The 19528-nt window shown below is 50.0% G+C and overlaps 1 protein-coding gene and 1 long non-coding RNA gene across 7 annotated transcripts in view; both read right to left on the bottom strand.

Annotated features, from left to right (window-relative positions):
- PTPRJ (protein tyrosine phosphatase receptor type J) overlaps positions 1 to 19528 on the bottom strand; it is a 173347-nt gene that overhangs the window by 98317 nt on the left and 55502 nt on the right. The window lies entirely within an intron of this gene.
- On the bottom strand, positions 5804 to 7302 carry LOC124505637 (uncharacterized). The gene is made up of 2 exons (XR_006960696.1): positions 6541 to 7302; positions 5804 to 5892 (listed from the first exon to the last, which is right to left on the bottom strand). It is a non-coding gene; the product is annotated as an uncharacterized LOC124505637 (long non-coding RNA).

Here is a 19528-nt window from a genome sequence, read left to right as displayed (position 1 = left end):
AATAATATTACCCTTATCATCACTGAATCTTGTGGCCATGCCCACTCATATTACCAGCAGCCACTCATATTACATACCGGGCTGAATTACATTTCCCAGGCCTTCTGCACTCTTGTTAGAAACCGGGCACCTAAGTCTCCCTGGGGGGGGGGGGGGGGGGATACAGAGGTGTTTAAACACGTGCTTCTTCTTTTTCCAGGGTCTCTGATCTCCACCCTGACTGCCCCATTCCCTCCAACTTTCTGCTTCTCTGCTGCAGCATGGGAAGCCAGAAGAGCTATATTTACTGGACCAAAGTCTTTAAAACACGACTAAGGAGACTCTCCTCTGAGGAAAACATTGAAGCATGCTTTGCGGGACCTCTATTTTCTTGACTTGTTCAGATTTCTTTTTCCTGTGGTTTGCCTCTTGGTACAGAGCTGTGGTTTGGATAATTACTGTTTCCTGATCAGTCAAATCCAGAAAAAGAGAAAGGCTCCCTAGACTTAAGATTCCTTTGCTTTCAAACTTCCATATGAATTCAGAGTCAGAGGGCCCATCCATAGTCTGAAATTTTCTGCCCTGGACAATAGGACGCAGAGAGTGAAAGCAAATCCTATCTGCACGTCCTACCAGGGGGACCTCAGAGCAGGGATTTTCTAAGTACAGCCTGAGCCTTGCATTTGAGGAAGTCATCGGCACCATTGGCAAACGCATTGCCTTCCTTTCCTTCCCCCCATTGTTTGCAGAATGGTGTCTCCTCAGACTGGTGAGGACGGTTCCAGGCCCCAGGCTCTGTAATTACCCTGGGGGAGGGGGAGGGGTTGGTTTTATCACAGGAAAGGACTCTCCTGGACTGTTTTCCAGGAGGCCTCCTAAACCCCTTCTCTCTCTGGAAGAAAGAAGAGGGAGAAAGACAATCATTCTACTTCCTTTTTTTCTATATCCCCACCGCAAGTTTCGGATTTTCTAAACCGAAACTGAAGATTTGCATTATTCAGCTCTTGCCCGAAGCCTATTCCCTTTTTAATGATGACCCTGGAAGGTGCCCACAACTGTGTCAAAGACCATCTGGCGACAATACAGCGGGACAGTTCTTAGGAAACCAGCCTCTGGCTAGTTCCCCATGAGGCTGGTCACAGTAAGAGATGAGATCTGGGTTCAAGTCCAGATTCTCCTTCTAAGTCACCGTGTGCCCTTGAGTAGACTTAACACCTGCACTTCCCTCCCACCACCTGCAGGTCTATGGTGAGGTCCCGTTAGTGTAATTGTGTATGTTCTCATACTTAACGTATAAAGTACATAATGATTCTAGATGGATGGTCTGCAAGGACCTCCCCTGTTAACACTCTGGTCTGTCTGAGAGCAGCGGGAGCACAGGCACGGGCTGGGGCGAGGGGGTGGGGGGGGAAGGGGGCATTCTCACTCTCGGCTTTTACGCACCTACATCATTTAAGCTTTTCCTGCGGTGATTACTTCCGAAGTTTTTCAGGAGAAGGTTTTTGGGTTTTTGTTTTGTTTGGGTTTTTATTTGGTTTTTGATTTTGAGAACGAAGAGCAGCAAATCCTAATCCTGTTTTGCTACTACGAGGGTCAGTATGGTATCGTGGCTAAAAACATCAGGATTTTGGAGCTCATCTGCCTGGGTGAAAATCCCAGCTTTCCATCTGGCAGATATGTGGCCTCGGGAGTATCCTTTAGCCATTGTGCCTCAGCTCTCCCCGCTTTGTAACAGGGGTGAGAGCAGCACAGGGGGCGGCAAGAGTACAAGGCAGCACTCTACGGTTCTCGGACACAGTCCATCCCCCCAGTGAGTGCTACCTGGGTGTCTGCCCTTGTCACCGCTCCTCATAAGACAAGGCAGGAAAGCGCTTTGTAATCTGTAATGCACTATACAAATAGGTCACAGCATCACAGAAAGACATTCGCTTTGAAAGGTTTAAACTCTACCAGAAGATAAACAGTTTACCAACAGGAAAAACACGTGCAGCTGTAGGAGAACTTGAAATGCAAATCTGTGTCATGGAGAAAAAACTGGAGGGTTCCACAGGGAGAGAGAACGAAGACGAGAAGCATGCAGAGTAGGACAAGGGGTCCTGGGAGGGACCCCTCCTCCCTGAGGGGCCAGGAGGCCTGCAAAGGCCTAAAGAACCAAGCCTGCTGGGAGAACAGGTCTAAGCCCTGCTGGGGCTGGAGAGAATCCCTGTGCCCAGCAACTCCTTTTTTTTTTTTTTTTTTTTAATGTTTATTTATTTTTTAGAGCAGAGGGGGCAGAGAGAGAGGGAGACACAGAATCCGAAACAGGCTCCAGGCTCTGAGCTCTCAGCACAGAGCCCGACGTGGGGCTCGAACCCACAAACCATGACATCATGACCTAAGCTGAAGTCGGATGCTCAACCTACTGAGCCACCCAGGTGCCCCTCACCTCCTCCTTTAAACTGGCTGACTGGTAGGGTTTATCCTCCACCCCTTGAGGTGAAGGAAAACATTCTGAGGATCCCAGTGGAGCAGGAAGGGCTCGAGCCACCTTGCCCGACCAGGCAAAGCCCGGGTAGCCGCCTGGGCCGCAGTGGACTGACCCTGCAGCCAAAAATGTCTCTGGGCCTCAGCCCAGTCTCCACCTCGTGTTCAGCCCATTCGTACCTGCCCCCCAGAGTTCTAACCCTTCCCACTTTCTGAATGAACCCAGCCCTTAGGGAAAGAGACCTCCAGTTCCCCAGGGGAGGGGCCGCAACAATGCCAGGGGTCAAGGGCCTTCTCCACCCTCCTCCCCACAAAAGAATTACACATGAAGGACCAAGGGGGACTCAATCTCACACCACAAACCGGGTGGAGGGGTAGGGAGAGGGCACCATGTATTTTGAGAGACCCTGCCCCCCGTATCAACTAAAAACAGAAGGAAACACAAGCTGGAGAGGCACTTAAAAGGCCTAGGGAAATGGTTTTTAAGTTCCCTCTAAAACTGAAAGTGAACTTCGGGCTCCCACTTTAAGAGCCGGCCTTTCAAGGAGCAGAAAATCAACTCTTAGGCAGCAGAAAAATCACTGAGAATCACAACCAAAGCTAAACACATGAGCTCTTTTAAAAAAAAAAAAAAAAAAAACACACATAAGCTGAGAAACTTTCTACAACAAATGCCAGATTTTAGCTTGGGAGAAAAACAGAAGCGTTTGGGTAAAATAAACAGAAGGGGGGAAAAGTCCCCCCTTGCATAAACCAAGGGGAACCTCCTTCCTGCAGATCAAGTTCTGACCTTTATATGAACTCTAAATAACTGGCTCACGATTTCGCAAAGCAAGAAGAATGGCAAGCATTTTGAATGATGCTAAAAATTTTAGTTCTCCTCTGGCTTTTTGTTAGGCAGCCAAGTGTATCAGTCAGAGCAAAAGTAGCTTAAAAATGTGTACTTCGCCCTGTCAGGAGAGACTGGTAAGGGAACCATGAACAGCCGCCCTCCGGCAGCCTATGCAGCACACTGCCCCTTGTGTGGAAACCAGAATTTTCAGTGACAACACAGCAAGGAAGGCCAACTTCCTTTCATTACTCGGTCAGCAAATATTTCCTGAGCACCTACTATGTTCCAGTCACAATTTTAGAAATAAACAAAAATAGACAAAACCTCTCTCCTTGCGGCTTAACTTCTCCAAAGCCAGATTTTTAAATAAAGGCATCCGTTCTCTGGTTTTCACAATGGAAATGACACCAAAGACATTCTGCTACCCCCTCATTCATGCCTGTCAATCTGCTCATTTCTGCCCAGCTAGTAGCCCAGAATTCATGCCAACCCGCTGCCCCTGCATCCGTCTGGGCACACACATGGACAACCTGTCTAGGCACAAATATCAGCCCCAGGGTGGTAAGGAATAGTTCTGCCTAGGGATGTGCTTGTTAGCAAATCTGGCTGGGAGGAGATGACTAAATTGGGACACATGTATGCAAAAGTGCTTCAGAAACAAAGTTGTCCAAGGACGAAAGGTCTTACTATTCAATACTTCTCTCTTTTTAAGTTCCTTGCCCCCAGGACCCTGCCCATCGCTCCCAGGCAATTTCTGTCTCCATATTCATTGAGGTTGGTACCAAGTAGGAGATCAGTACATGAATTCCCTGCCAGTGTTGCCGATAACATGCTAGGACAGTAACAACGGAGCTTTTCTAAACAACCCGTCGGTTGGTGCCATTATTATCCCCATTTGACAGATGAAAAGACGAAAATAAAGAAAAGTTAAGGGGCGCCTGGGTGGCTCAGTCAGTTAAGCATCTGACTTTGGCTCAGGTCATGAACTCACGGTTCGTGGGTTCAAGCCCCGCATCCGGCTCTGTACTGACAGCTCGGAGCCTGGAGCCTGTTTCGGATTCTGTGTCTCCCTCTCTCTCTGCTCCTCCCCCGCTTGCACTCCGTCTCTCCCTCAAAAGTAAATAAGTGTTCAAAAAAAATTAAAGAGAAGAAAAGTTCAGGAACACGTCCAAAGTCACACAACACGGAATGCTTCCATCAATTCGTGTAAAGCCACTGGTAACAAGTAAGGGATTCGTTGTTGTCGAATAACAAGTACTCCAGAAGCAGGCAGCCCAGGACACTCAGGGCTGCTCAAGGCTACTTCCTGCTCCCATTTTTCGGGACAGGACCTGCACTCTCGTGAGAGGCGGCATGACGGCATGACAGAGAGGTGACGGATACAAATTCTGGTGCCAGGGTCCTGTCGCTCCCTCAGCGCGGGGCCCTGGGAGGGTCCACTCTCCTTCCTCTGCTCGGTTTCCTCATCCATCCGATGGAGATCATCATATTACCTATCTTAAATGCATTAATAAAAGGGGCTCGGAGGAGCCCTGGACACACAGACGCAGTGTCACGGTCGTTATTACTGTGATTAGCAGCAGCAGCAGCTGTGGACGTCACACCTCCAAGCACAGCATCCACACTGGGGTCAGAAGGGCACACGGCCCTGAGAGCAGAGCAGAGTCTATCCCCCCCCATCCCGCCAACACACACACACACACACACACGCACACACACACGCACACACGGCTTTCCCTGGAGCTTCCCCCAGTGATGACGACGTGCAACCATTTGCCAGGACAGGGTCACGTGGCCACCCCTACGAGGAGTGAGACCGGGAGGAGCAGGCTTCCATCAGGAAGGACACAGGAGACGGGAATTGAGAACGACACTGGCAGTGACCACGCGAGGGAGGAGCCAGGACAGGGCCCGGCACACGCGCACCCCTCCAGGGAGGAAGGCACCTGGGGGGCAGGCGGAGCACTGAGCAGCCTCTGCCCCTCCTGAGACTCCCTGAGAAGCCACTAGGTGCACAGAACACAAGAGCCCTTCTGCAAAAGTGGGGATGAGGAAGAGAGGCAGGGGCAGAAGTTCTCTTCCCTTGTTAAGGGGCTGGGGCTCCCAGCTGCCCAAGAGATAAAGTGCCCAGTGAATCTCTACAATCATACTTTTCCTAACAAGTTTGTTGAGCCGGTTGTTCCTTTTTTTTTTTTTTTTTTTAATGTTTATTTTTAACAGACAGAGAGACAGCGTGAGCAGGGGAGGACCAGAGAGAGAGGGAGACACAGAATCTGAAGCAGGCTCCAGGCTCCGAGCTGTCAGCACAGAGCCCAACGTGGGGCTCAAACTCACAAACTGTGAGATCATCACCTGAGCCGAAGTCAGACGCTCAACCGACTGAGCCACCCGGGCACCCCGAGCTGGTGGTTCTAATGAAAACATTAAAAGGTTTATGAGCTTCTTCCAGGCTTACTGAAATTAATAGGAGCCGCTAAAATATTCTGGCGTTACCTCCCTGGCTTCCGATTTCTCCTTCCACCCTGCGTCTTTCCAAGTTGTGGGTGGGTAAAGCAAATGTTTGTTCTTGGAACATACCGGTTTATTTTGCTGTTTGTGTGGCAACATGAACTTGGATCCTTTAAAAAAAAAATAGCTCCTATAAGTTATGAGAAAGCAGCTCACAGGAACTCGATCTTTGTTTACAGTAGACCATACATACTTTAATGGGAAAGAGAGTTTTCATGAACCAGGAAGCTTCCTGGTTAGAAACAGGACTTCTCAAAAATGTTTTTCAAAGGATAAAATTGCATTCAAACGTTGTCTCGTTAACCCACCTCTTGAATTCTTGGTAACCCCAGTCATTTTGAATTTTACCAATATCAAAAATCTACTTCTTAGACTTAGAAACATACACACACACACACACACACACACACACACACACACACCCCTCTACTTTTGAAAGCCTGATGTATCATAGTCAGCCCAAAAAACAAGCTAATTTGGGGGGGCAATCATCCATTTACCAGGCATCTTCACTTTATAAAACTTTCCTTCCACAGAGAAGGCTTCCCAGAACCCTCCATTAATCAGCCACAAAGCTCCTTTACAGCCTCAACCGAAATTGGGCTCACGTTCCTTGCCGTGATTCGGGTTTGTGTTAGTGGGGGCAGAAGGAAGGTGCAGTGGTTAAGGGCAGGCTCTTGGAGTGGTCACCTACAGCTGAAGTCACATGTGTCACCTAGGGTCCATTACTCCTCCTTCCTTTGCCTCAGTTTCCTCACCTGGAAAATGAAGATGGTAACAGGAGCTGCCTGGTCAGGCGGTCGTGAGGAAGCACTCGGTGCAGCGCCTGGCACCGCGAGGGCTACAGAAGTTGTATGCTGTCGTTTCACCCACGAGACCTCAGCCCCGTGAGCCTAGGGCAGCACGCGTCTTGCTCCTGCTCTGGCCCAAGTGCACGTGGCACAGTCTCCCATCACAAGGCCATCTTCTGAACCTTCTTTGCTCTAGAGGCACCGCCTTAGAAGCTAGAGAGGCATCAGTCAACAAAACAGGTCGGACTCCTCAGGGAGCCCACATTTTAAGTCCGGGAAGGGCAATACAGTCTATCGGAGGTGATGTGTGCTTCGGGCAAAAAGTAGAGCGGAGGAGGGAACATCTGGAGCACCGGCACGCTGCTGTACACGTGTGGGGAAGTCAGGGCAGGCTTCTCGGAGGCTGGAGGAAGTGAGGACTTGGGGAGGCTGTTCTGAGCAAAACTGCAGTGAAAAGCCGTGAGGCAGGAGTATGCGACTGTGCAGAGACAGCAGGGCTGAGGGTAGAGGGAGAGGAGGTAAGGAGGTCAGGGGGCTGTGGGGCCAGATGGACAGGCCCTTGGGAGAACCCAGCCTTTTCGTCTGGATGAAACAAGGAATCACGGCAGTGTTTGGAGCAGAGGAAGGAGGTGGTCTTTCAGTTTGTAAAGCATTTCGCTTTTCTTTTTTAATGTTTATTTATGCTTTGAGAGAGAAAGAGAGAGAGCACGAGCAGAGGAGGGACAGAGAGGGAGACACAGAATCCGAAGCAGTCTCCAGGCTCTGAGCCGTCAGCACAGAGCCCGACGCGGGGCTCGAACTCCCGAACCGTGAGATCATGATCTGAGCTACATCGGAGGCCTAACTGACTGAGCCACCCAGGGGCCCCTAAAGCACTTCAGTTTTCAAAAGGCTCCTTCTGGCTGCCTCATTGAGAACAGACTGAGAAAACACCGAGGTAGAAGTGAAGAGAGCAGCAAGGAGGACCCAGACAAGAGAACGGCGTCTTGCCCCAGCGGGTTAGTCAGTTGGCCAGGCAGAAGAAGTCGTTGGATTCTGGATCTGCTTTGAGGGTCGAGCCCACAGACTAGCAGATGGACGGATACGGGGCTTGAGGGAACAAAGATGACTCAAAGGCTTTGGGTGTGAGCAAGTGGAAAGATGCAACAGCCATGGAAGGCGCAGGGGGGAACGTGGGTAGCATCGTGAGCTGGTAGTGGCTGTTTGGTTGTTGGGGGCTTTATGGGGAGGGGGGATATTTCTTTAAACAGTAATCGTAGCTGGTAAGCTTCTTCCCGACTTCTGGTCTCCAAAAAAGGATTTTTCCTTCAAAACTCCTGCCTCGCCGCCCAGCACTTCCTCCAGGCAGAGGTGATTCATCTCGCTCTGGCGGTCCGCTCCTGCACCCAGAAGCTTCCTGGGGGCGGTGCGGGGGGCGCCACTGCTATAGGCCAACTCACCATGCCGTATGAGGTGGCCTCTGGGTGCTCAAGGCGGCCCGAGACTGGGTGGGTACATCTGGCTAATAACAGTCCTATCAGGAAGCCCGTGCCACCCCACACCTAAGCCACATCCTCCAACCGAGCTTTTATCAGTAACAAAGGTGACATTTTGATCTGTGCCTTCTTAACTTGTATCTCTCTCTTAAGTGGTTCAGAAATCTAAAAAACAGGCCCTGTGTTTAAACCCCAACAGTAAGTACCTCGGGGCATTTAAAATAACAACTACCTTTTGTCCAGAGATTCACAACTCATTGGGCCCTCATAACACTCTCCTGGCATCATCAGTCAATCACCGCCTGAGTCCTACACACCCACCATCAAGCACCACACTAGGCAATGAAGGGGGGGATCAGGGGGCAAGGACTGGGTCACCGGCACCATTTCACAGTTGAGAAGGCAACGCTGAGACTTCAGTAGTTTGCAACAAGCCACACCGTCAGGAGGTGACGTGCAAACATGCCACTCAGTCCACGTTTCTCCAGTCCATCATCTTTTCATATGTGGGAGCTGGGTGACTTTGGGTAAGTTACTTAACCTCTCTGTGCCTGAGTTTTATCATCTATAAAACAGAGATTATGACAGCACCTACCTTGGTGGGTTATTGTGAGGATGAAAGGAGTCAATTGACAGAAAGTACTTGGAAGAATAAGTGACAAATAGTAAGCCTCCAATAACTGTCATCACCACCATTATTACTATTACCAAGCTGCCTCTCTAATAATTAGGATAATAACTACCATTACTAAATACTTACGCTGTGCCAAGAACCGTACACAAAGTGCTTTACGTGCAATAACTCAGTAAACCCTTACAACGATCCATGAGTTTTGTTCCTTCCCCCTTTGACCCTCCAGAATCCGAGCCCTGGAGAGCAAGGTTCGGTGTCCTGGCTAGAGCTCACACAACTACTAAGTGTCAAACCCAGGTCTTACTGAGCAAGTCACTTGCCAGAAACATACTTGGTGCATAAAACAAGGCAATCCGAATGCTCTACGTTCTACACAAATGTTTAAAATACATGCAGAATCTCTGATACACAAGCTCCTTTGAAGGAGCCTCAGCCCAAAAGTACAAAAGGAAAAAAACCTCCATGATTCTTGTTAACTTCATCCACAGTGTGTGATACTAATCACTCCAGACCACATCCTATACCCACCACAACCTAAAAACCCACTTCCTCCCAGAACACATCCCAGGAAGCAAAAGTCAACATCCAGCTCCAGTTTCTCCAAGAACACCTTGTATGTTGACCTATGCATGCCAGCAAGTAACCGAGCTGGAAAAACATTCTCCCGACGCCCGGAAAGGGAGCAGAGCGCCTTGGACTGAAATGCATTGTGTCTTCAATGCTGCAAGGCTGAGCCAAGCTAGCCAGCAGCATCCTGCTGGATTGTGAGATCAGTGTCCCAGGGCAGAGACAGGCTGGCCCCAGTGGCCTTTTTCTGGACCTGACTTCAGGGACCTACCTCTGTCACCTGACCCCGAGACCTACCGGTGGAATGGAACCCTCGTACCCCCAAGGCCTGTGCAAGCAACCACAGAAGGATGTGTCAGCAGGCCTTGGAAGCTAATCTGCCTTGAAGTACGGAGCCCAGGGGCCCTTTCAGTGGCTGGGGGTGGGGGACAACTGTACTTCACACGTTGATCACAAGACCAGCCCTCAAGCTTCCCAAGGTCAGAATTCACCAGAAACATTCTAGAGAGGATGTGGCTGTCATACTAGGGGGAGGGAGGGACACAGAGGCTGAGAAAGCAGAGCAAGAAGTTGAGTATATGTTAAACCCAGAGATCCGTCAGGAGAATGTGGGGCCTCCTGGACTCTGAGAATCACTGTTGTATCAAAAGGCAATCAGCCGGGCAAAAAATGCAGCCCACTGCCACCGGAGAATCCCTAATCCACACAGAGCAAGTCCTGATCATTCTGGAGGGATACCCGTTGAGTGCCCGTCATGTGCCAGGTACCACGCTATGGCCTTCCTGAAAGAGGTTTCCCATAAAAGTAGAATTTCTGCTTTTCTGCGGGGGGAAAAACAAATCAGAAGATCTGCAACACGGGGCCAAGTTCTCGCTTAACAACAAGGGCCAGGGCTGCAGGAATGGTTGACTTCTGGGGGACATGACCTCTCCAACTCATCCCCAGTGCCCCCAGCCTACTTCCCTCATGTGTGTGGCTGCCAGGCCCCTGTGGACTGGTGGCCCAGGCCCCGTATAAAGGAAGCACCGCATCAAGTGAGGCGATGTGAGATGGTACAGCGGGTCAACCATCACTAGTTTCTACAGGGCCGCCAGGTCTTTGTTATGTTGTAAGATTTTCGGTCGCACTTCCCTGTTACCTGGGAGACTCATGAAGGGTGTGTCATTGACGGCCAGCAATGTGGAGCCAGCCCCCTCGGCAAGTGCACTTGACACACACTCCCCAAGGCTCTTCCCCACTGCCCGCATCCATCCGTCCCGCTCCTTCAGAGCTGGGCTCTTCCTCCTCCTGCCAGCGAAGGGAGGCAGACACGTGAGATCGCCAGCCTCACCCGGCCTCAGAGGCCCTTCCACCACCCAGAGAGCACAAGTCTTTGTCGAGCGGCAGGGTAGGCAAGGTGCCGAGGGATTTGCCATCACAGCTATGGCACTGACGCATGGGCTGGGGTGATGAGTGCCGACATTCCAGGCTGAAGCCAGGAATGGCGAGTGCCTGCCCTGAGGGAACCATATTCCCACGTTTCAAGAACCTGAAAATTGCCCATCTCTGCTCCCAACACCCACTCACAGTTGAATCGTGACTCCATTACATCACAGACCAGGAATAAACGCCAAGCTTTGCATCACTGTAGATGTGCTATTTCACATCGTTCTATACTCAGTCCCACCTTGATGGATCCAGGGGCAAACCTACAGGCAACTGTAGACACTAGAGAGAGAGCCCAAGACAAGACAAAACTCTGCCCTTAGGAAGCATAGACACTTGACCTTCTTACTTGGCTAAGCACCCCCACCATCACTGCTTTTCTCAAGGCACTAAGATTCATCAAGTGCTCACCATGTCTCAGCTCATATGGTACGCATTTGACTCTCATTACACATTTTAGTACAACTGTCACTGGCCTGTTTAACTGATGAGGCAACTGAAGCTTGGCAAAGTTAAAGTAACTTGCTCAAACTCATAGAGGGAACTAGAATCCAAACCCAAGGAGTCTGACTCCTGAATCCATGCTGAAAATAAATGCCAGAGAAGCATCATTTCCTGATTTTCAGATGAGGAAGCAGAGCCTCACAAAGTTCATGTCGTCTTGCAAGACGACGAAACTAAGGAGAGGTCTCACTCACAAGCACCTCTTTCTTCCACTCCTTCCCAGGTGCCTCTCTAAGAGGAGCTCACATCTTCTTCGTTTTCTTGGCTGTCTCGCCTAACGGCACCTCTCAGCCTCCACACTGCTGGGATCTGGGGTTGGAGGGTTCACTGTTGTGAGCTGTCCTTGCACGGTGGGGGCTCTTACCAGCAATCCTAGCCTCTACCCATTAGATGCCAATAACACCCTCAGAATCCTCTGCACCCCCCCAGTCATGACACCAAAACCGTCTCCTGATGTTGGCAAATGCCCCGTGGGTGGCAAAACCATCCCCCGCTATGAATCACACGGAATACCAAGGCCAGGGCCCAGGACTGTGTGGCAGAAAAGACACAAACTCATGGTGGGGCCCTGGGTATAAGCTCGGCCTCAAATCCCAGACCTGCTCTTGGCCCGTGCCTCGGTCCCCTCCTTTACGAGATGGGGATGATACGGCATCTGCTTCCCAGGGCCCATGTGAGGAGTAAATGAAACTAGTTATCCAAAGCAGTTAGGTCAGTGGCTGGTTCAGTCAGTGCCCAACCGCTGTCAGTTACTGTTAGCATAATGTCCAGTTGAGACCCACCTCACATGACCTGGAAACCCTCTCTGAAAACCAGCAGCAGGTTTTCCCACATTCACAGATAAGCACTATCATCAGAAGCACCATTTTCCTTATGCCATGAGAGAGAGGAAAATATGATCAAGCGAATTTCTAGAAAAAAGAAAGGAAGGAAGGAAGGAAGGAAGGAAAGAAAGGAAAGGAAAGGAAAGGAAAGGAAAGGAAAGGAAAGGAAAGGAAAGGAAAGGAAAGGAAAGGAAAGGAAGGGGAGGGAGAGAGGGAGGAAGGAAGGGAAAGAAAGAAATGAAATGAAAAGGAAGAAAACTACAACTTAGCCTAGAAGTCACATAGAAGAACCTTCCAGCTCAAGCCTGGATCCCAATGGCCCAGCACACAGCCTTGATGCTGTGACTGAGTTTGCACACACAGGCACACACACACACACATAAACACACACATGCTCACACACAAATGTCACAAGCAGAGCAGCACTGAAGCGACAGCCACTTATAATACTGAAATATCACAAATAACTAGGGGTGCCTGGGTGGCTCGGTTGGTCAAGCATCCGACTTGATTTCGGCTCAGGTCATGATGTCACAGTTGTGAGCTCAAGCCCTACGTGGGGTTCCGCGCTGACAGTGCAGAGCCTGCTTGGGATTCTCTCTCCCTCTCTCTCTGCCACTCCCCCGCTCATGCTCTCTCTCTCGGAATAAATGAAGATTAAAAAAAAAAAAAAAAGAGGGACGCCTGGGTGGCTCAGTTGCTTCAGCGTCCAACTTCAGCTCAGGTCATCATCTCACAGTTCGTGGGTTTGAGCCCCGCATCGGGCTCTGTGCTGACAGCTCAGAATCTGGAGCCTGCTTTGGATTCTGTGTCTCCCTCTCTCTCTGCCCCTCCTCTGCTTGTGCATGCATACTCTCTCTCTCTCTCTCTCTCTCAAAAACAATAAACATTAAAAAAATGTTTAAAAAAATAAAGAATTAAATGCTCAGCAATATAAAAATTTTAAAAAGGTTAGAACAGATGCTGAAGATTATACAATTCACAATGCTTTAAAAGAATAGGGGCCCCTGGGTAGCTCAGTCGGTGGAGCGTCTGACTTTGGCTCAGGTCATGATTTCATGGTTCGTGAGTTGGAGCCCGGCATCAGGCTTTCTGCTGTGAGCACAGAGCCTGCTTCAGATCCTCTGTCTCCCTCTCCCTCTTCCCCTTCCCTGCTCGCGCTTGCTCTCTCTCTCTCTCTCTCTCTCTCTCTCTCATAAATAAAATGGAATGAAATGAAATGAAATAAATAAAAGTCCAGAGGCTTCAGATACAGCCTGGCACACTGCAGACACTGAAGCACTTTTGAGGGAGAAACGTGTGAACAAACAGAAGCTATACACGGAGGAAAAGAAATCAGATTTGACAAAACATGACAGGTTTGCCAGCAATGAGTGTGAAAACAAACTCATGCAGGCTTGTGTACACACACCACAAAACACACATTTCTCAAATCATCTGACCCAGGAGAATGGCGAGGAAACCTGAAAAGCGGGTTCCCCAAGGGCTCTACCAAAGGCACAGGAATGTGCCCCTTGTTGTAAGCGCTCCAACCGTCCAAAGTGACTCAAAGGAGGCCCTTCTCCGTTTCACCTGGTTCTTTTCAACAAAAAGTGCTGTTAACCACAAAACTGCAATAAATGTAAGACCAATTTTTCCCCAAGACAAAGTATTTTCAGGAGGCTCTGTAGTGAGGCTTCCAAAAGGCAGGTGGTGTAATTTAAATTTCACTGTGAAAGGTTGTCCCCACATAAAGGCCGCTGTCAGTCTGTCCTCCCACACAGAGGGCTGTACCTAAAAGCCCCAGTTTTGGGTTTTCTAAGACAGGCCTGATTTTAAATGTTCTACCTTCCTGTCTCCCCACACTGTACGCACATCTGGGTTTAGGGTTTGAAATGGTCACCAGAACTCGGTGGTTCCCCTTCGGGTGCAGTTTTGTCTCCTCGGGGGACATCTGGCAACATCTAGAGACATTTTTGGTGGTCCCCAAGGCGCAGGGGAGGCAGGGGAGGGGGCAGGGGAGGGGTGCTGCTGGCATTTAGTGGGCACAAGCCAGAGGTGCTGCCCCATCGCCTACAAGGCACAGGTCAGCTCCCACGACAAAGACTTACCTGGCCCCCCACATTGGCAGTGCCCAGGCTGAGAGGCCCTCCCACAACTCGAAAGCTTAGCAGGGGAAGCCGAGGGAGCCTCAAAATAAAACTCCTGCCTCAGGACCAGAAGGTTAATTCCAGAGCAGAACTGTGCTCCTTTGGGAAGGGCTGTCCTGCATCGGCAGCCGTGTGAGCTAACACAGCGATGGACTCTCTCCTCGGGCCTCCGTTTCCTCGTTGTAAAATAGGGACCATAAAAATACCTGCCTCCCAAGATCTGGGTGAAAATGGAGTGAGGTTACACGCATAAAAGGCTCGGAGTCCTCCAGCGCCCTGCGCATCACAAACACAAAATGCACGAGAGACTAATCGGCAAAACTGAAACAGCTTCTGGACCGTGACAGCCGTTGCTGCCATAAAATGGGGAGCTGCCGGCCTGAAGAAGCATCGGGCAAGCAGATGAGTCTTCTAGAAGCAGAGAAGAGCCACTGGGAGGCTGAAGTCTGGGGCAGCTCAGGATTCTTTGAGAAGAGACAGCAGCAACTGAGCAGAGTTTCTTGGAGTCACCTGCACCCCCAACAGTATTCTGGGTGGGGACAATGATTCACCACGTAAAGACAGTGGGAGAAGGACCCAGGTGCCAGACCACTCCCAGGTCAGCGTCTGGCGGCAAAGAGCAAATAACTATCAAAGATGTTCAGCCTGGGTTCTTCCAGACCCCAAAGGAACGAGCCGAAGACTAAACCACAGCCCCCTTCACTTTGTCCTTTAACTAATGTGACAAAAGCAACTGAGAATGCAGTGGTCAGGGCCTCCAACAGGTCCCCCCAAATGCCCACTCGCTGCAAGGCATCCCCCCAAGAAGGCCACTAATGGCCAGAACCACATAACTAGAGAGGCTCAGAGCCCCCACAAAAGCTCTGTGAGGGATGAGGAAGGACTCTGCATGCCGTGGACTTGTGTTTTTAAAGAAAACTACAAAGGCATCTGCCCTGGGGCCACGTCACCCTCCCTGATCCCGTGTCACAGTCATGCTCATGTGTACCAGGAGGTCGGTCGCCCGTGGCTCAACTCGGAATTTCCAGACTTCTGCTTTCTAAAGTTTGAGCAAGGGTCAAAAATTACTATCGGTTAATGTTGGCAACAAATGTGAGGGCTCTCTTTTAAGAGCTTTTCCCCCAAACTCTCAGTGGCACACGACCACGACGTGGCCAACCCCAGGTCGCAGAGAGCCAAACCCCCTAGCTTTCAGACCACAGATGTGCCACCCTGCTGGATCCGGATTACAAAATGAGGTGCAGGGCTTCCCCTCTGCTTATTAACAACTTCGAATTTTTTTTTTTAATGTGTCTGAGAGGTCACCAAAATGCTAGCAGGAGGACTGAATATTCTTCTGCAAACTGCTTATTTTTTTATTTTGATAAAAACACATTACTGTTGTACGCCTAAAAATAATACGATGCTCTGTGTTGATTGTATCTCAATTTTTTTTTTTAGTTGCAGTAAGAAGAAGAAAGCAGGACCACATTATTCGCAGGTAGGCATGGGATGACAGGGCTCAATCTAGAGTCTATTCCAGCTCATCTACTGTGCAACCTTAGACAAGTCACTCAGCCTCTCTGAGCCTATATTTAACCATATATAAACTGCGCTAATAATCCCCATCAGGGGAGAGGGAGGCACACAAGGTCAAGGGTGGTAACAGGGTACAATATAAAGCATTTGAGTACAAAGGGCTAAAACCCTAACCCTCTCTTATGGCCCCTAACCCCTGCTTCCACAAGCCACCTCACCCACACTACCACCAGGGGCTCTCAGCTGTTTGAGAACAGGGACCTTGTCAATCTTATCCACCAAGGCCAAGTTGAGGGTGGGGCCCAGGACACAGCAGATGTTCAGTAACTACCTATTGAATGAACAAAGTAACCCTTGGCAAAAGGCTCTAAGTCTCGTGTCCTCATCTGTAAGACAGAGAGATCATCCCCTCACATGTTGTGAAGTTTACATGAGCTCATGTAGAAGAAGGCGCCCTGTGTGGGACTTTTCATACACAGATGCCTGCTAAAGACCAATCCACAGCTTATCCGGCTCCAGCAAAACCACAAAGAAAACTAAGCTTTGAAATGGTCACAAGCCATAGGCACACCATCGGGTGGCGTTTTTATTTTCTCCTCCGGTCACAGGAACAGATGTAGAACTCCACACGTGAGTGCCAGGTGGCCGACCCCCCACCCCTGGGGAGAGGCCAGGGCAGGGTGTGGCCTGCAGACCTCAGACCACAAGGCCGAGCAACCTGGGCCACAAACCACCAGCACCGACCCAAAGAGGGTCTGAGAAGCCAGCTCCACACTCAAATAAATACTCCACCGCTTCCCCTCCACTCATCCCTGCCAGGGCAGCCATGAGGGACTCGAAACACAAGGTGGGGAGAGACACGGGAGGCAGAGGAAAGGGGAGAAAACCAAACTCAAGAGAAAAAACCCTTGGGGGTCCTAAGCTGAGAGCTGCAAGAGTCCTGAGCAAAGAGCCCCAAGTTTTAGCTTGGACAGAGACACCCCTGCGATCGACCTGCACTGACGAGAAGGTCTCCTGCTGAGCTCCCGAGTGGCAGAAACCAGAGAGACTTAAATCTCAAAAGATGTGCAAGGTCCCCCACTGGGATTTGGGGCGGAAGTGGATACTGCAGAGAAAGCACCAGAGTGAAAGGGGCAGGTTCAGGCCCAGCTCTGCCACCACTGGCTGGAGGCCCCAGGCAGCTCCCAAAACCTCTCTGGGCCCCACTCTCACCAGCTGTCAAAATAAAGAGGTTACAGGACACTCTTCCAGATCAGAGGTGGTCTATCTGCATGAGAAGCAAGCTACAAAATCCAGATCTCATGTTAATGCACTGAGCCTAATAGCTACCTGTTTCTCCCAGAGAGCAATCCCAAATCCCATAATTTATGGGGGAGAGGAAGAGCTGGATGGGTGTCCCAGAGAGCATCCCACTCCCAGAGTAAGAAGTGATACCCAGGGGAAAAGAAGAGGGAGTTGGAAAGAGAAGGGGGAAATTCTGGAAGGCGCTGAGCAAGTGAGCCAGATTATTCCCCACACCTAAGAAATTCTTTCATGTTCTCAGCAAATACTTACTTGAGAAGCTACTGTGGCCAGGTCCTGTCAGGAGCTAGAGACACAGTCGTGAGCAAGACAAACCCCAGATATGAGGGCATCTACTCGGTCTTTGGTCACTGTTGAGTCCAGCTGGCGCTCTCCTCCCCTGTAGCTTTGGTCACCAAAGGCCCGACGTGGGTTTTTTACAGGGTAGTGGAGGGAGTAGCAGACTTGGGAACCGTAGCTGATTTCCAACTACTTCATGATCTTAAACAAGTCTCCATCTTCTCAGGTATGAAATGGGATAGACTTATCTACGTTCCCAGTGTCTTCTGAGAACCAAAATCTAGTTCATGCATATGAAAGAATTACGCAAATTGGTTATTCCTTTGTCCAGTGTCACCAGCAAGCCAACCAGTTTTGGAGAGCCCACATAGAGTGGTGCTGGTCATCAGGAGCAACCATCCTGGGCCCCAGCCTGGCCCCTGGGTGATCCGATTCCCTCAAGGCCCTCACCGCCCATCAGGCCTGACCTCAGAGCAGCTGTGAATCCTTCCAACCATGCCGTGGCCCTCACTAGAGATCGCACTTCCCACCGCCCAGGTGGGACCCCTAAGGAAGTCAACCCTACGTTCAGCGGGGCAAAAGAATCAGTTCAACCCCACTCGAACAAGAAGCACATATGCCTCAAAATAAACACAAGTGTGAAGCCCAAGTGTGGACCTCCCCACCCCAGAGAAGGTCACGTGGGCCACGGCCAATGCCTCCCACAGCCCAGCACATCAGATTCCCCCAACCTTCCCACGTGGTCAGTCTCCCCCTGCCACCACCCTCCCCCTCAGGAGGAAATGAGTCCAGCACCAGGAGCCCTTGGAGTAAACTGATCACCTGGGTCTGGAACCTTCCAGGGCAGCAAAGCAACACCAAAAGATTAAGCTTCCCTTCACAGGGTGGGGAGAGGGGCTGTTCAATGGCCCTTTTGAATACGTCACCTGCCCACCAGAATGGATTTCAACTGCACCTGCTAGCTCTGAGACACCAGGTCCCCGCCCTCTCTGCCTCTACTTCCTCAACCCATAGGATCTTTTGGGGTTTAAGCATGGTGCTGGCACAGGGCAGCATTCCATCAACAGCAGTCAACTGGCTAAGCCCCTTCAGCAATCCCACCCCCACGAATCCCAAGAGCTATTTCACTGAACCTTGCCAATTTCGAGATAGGCCTCTTGATAAGAGGGGAAGGAAAAAAATTTCAAGAAAAAAAATTATTCAGCCATTTCCTTCCCCATTCTGTCTGACCTTCCATAGTGTCCTACAGGTGGTACTTGTTCCAGTCAAGTGAACACTGAACTTTTTCTAAAGACGAGAATCTGCTGCTTTCCTGCACTTGACTATCCTCAGCTCTCCAGCCCTCTAGCCATGAGGTGCAAGTCTCCCGGAGCTCCACCTAGGTCCCTTGGTCCCAAGGGTGTGGTTCTGTTCCTATCGGAAAAGAAGAACTCAGACTCAGTGTGACCCTGTTTATGAATATCAGGCTAGAAGAGAAGGTTCCACCCAAAACAGAGTTGATAAAGACTAAGAAAACCATTGTCCGCCCTCGTACCAGGTTCCAGATCTCACAGGTCAATGCCCGCTCTGTAGGGCTTTATTCTTTTTCATAAGGCAGTCCACCAGCCTCATTTTTACAGCTTTATAAGGCTTCTCATATTAACAGATTCACAAATCATAAGAAAACCTTCTATAGGCCTTAAGCCTAATTCAAGGACTGGAAAACATGATTATCTATGATGTCTCTTTGGCATCTCTTCGGGTCCCAGGTTTCAGAAAGCCCTATTCTTCTCTATGCAACAGCCTTCTCCAATCAATCAGTCAATCCATGTGTGTGTGTGTGTGTGTGTGTGTGTGTGTGTGTGTCCGGCTCTCTATCTCTCTGTCACTCACACACACACACACACACACACACACACACACACACACACGACAAAAGAGAGTCAGAGCCCAGGGCGATAAATTTATTCTTGCAAATGTCTCCAATGTGCTGAACTGCTGTCCTCCAGTTCTAAATACCCCCTCATCCCAATCCACAGAGCCGTTTTGATTTGGCAGAAAGGAAGAGAGGAAAGAATTTCTGTTCATTGGCAGAACATTAATTTCTAGTAAATATGCTAAAATTAGTCATGCAACTCAGAGTATACTTTTTCAAACTCAGGGACAGTAGGGAGAGGGAGAAAAGGAAAGAAGACAGGCTTTCCTCGCCACACGGGAGCACCAGAAACCCTTTACCTGGATTGCCCCAAAATGAAAAAGCCTACTGGTTCAAACATTAGGAAAATACACCACGTGCTGGCCCCTGTGGGGCAACAATTC

This window comes from Lynx rufus, unplaced genomic scaffold, assembly GCF_022079265.1.
Source record: "Lynx rufus isolate CCGP_SWC_20201006 ecotype Redwood Valley unplaced genomic scaffold, mLynRuf1.p SCAF_9, whole genome shotgun sequence".
Classification (NCBI taxonomy): Eukaryota; Metazoa; Chordata; class Mammalia; order Carnivora; family Felidae; genus Lynx; species Lynx rufus.
This window is presented reverse-complemented; position numbering and strand designations above follow the sequence as displayed.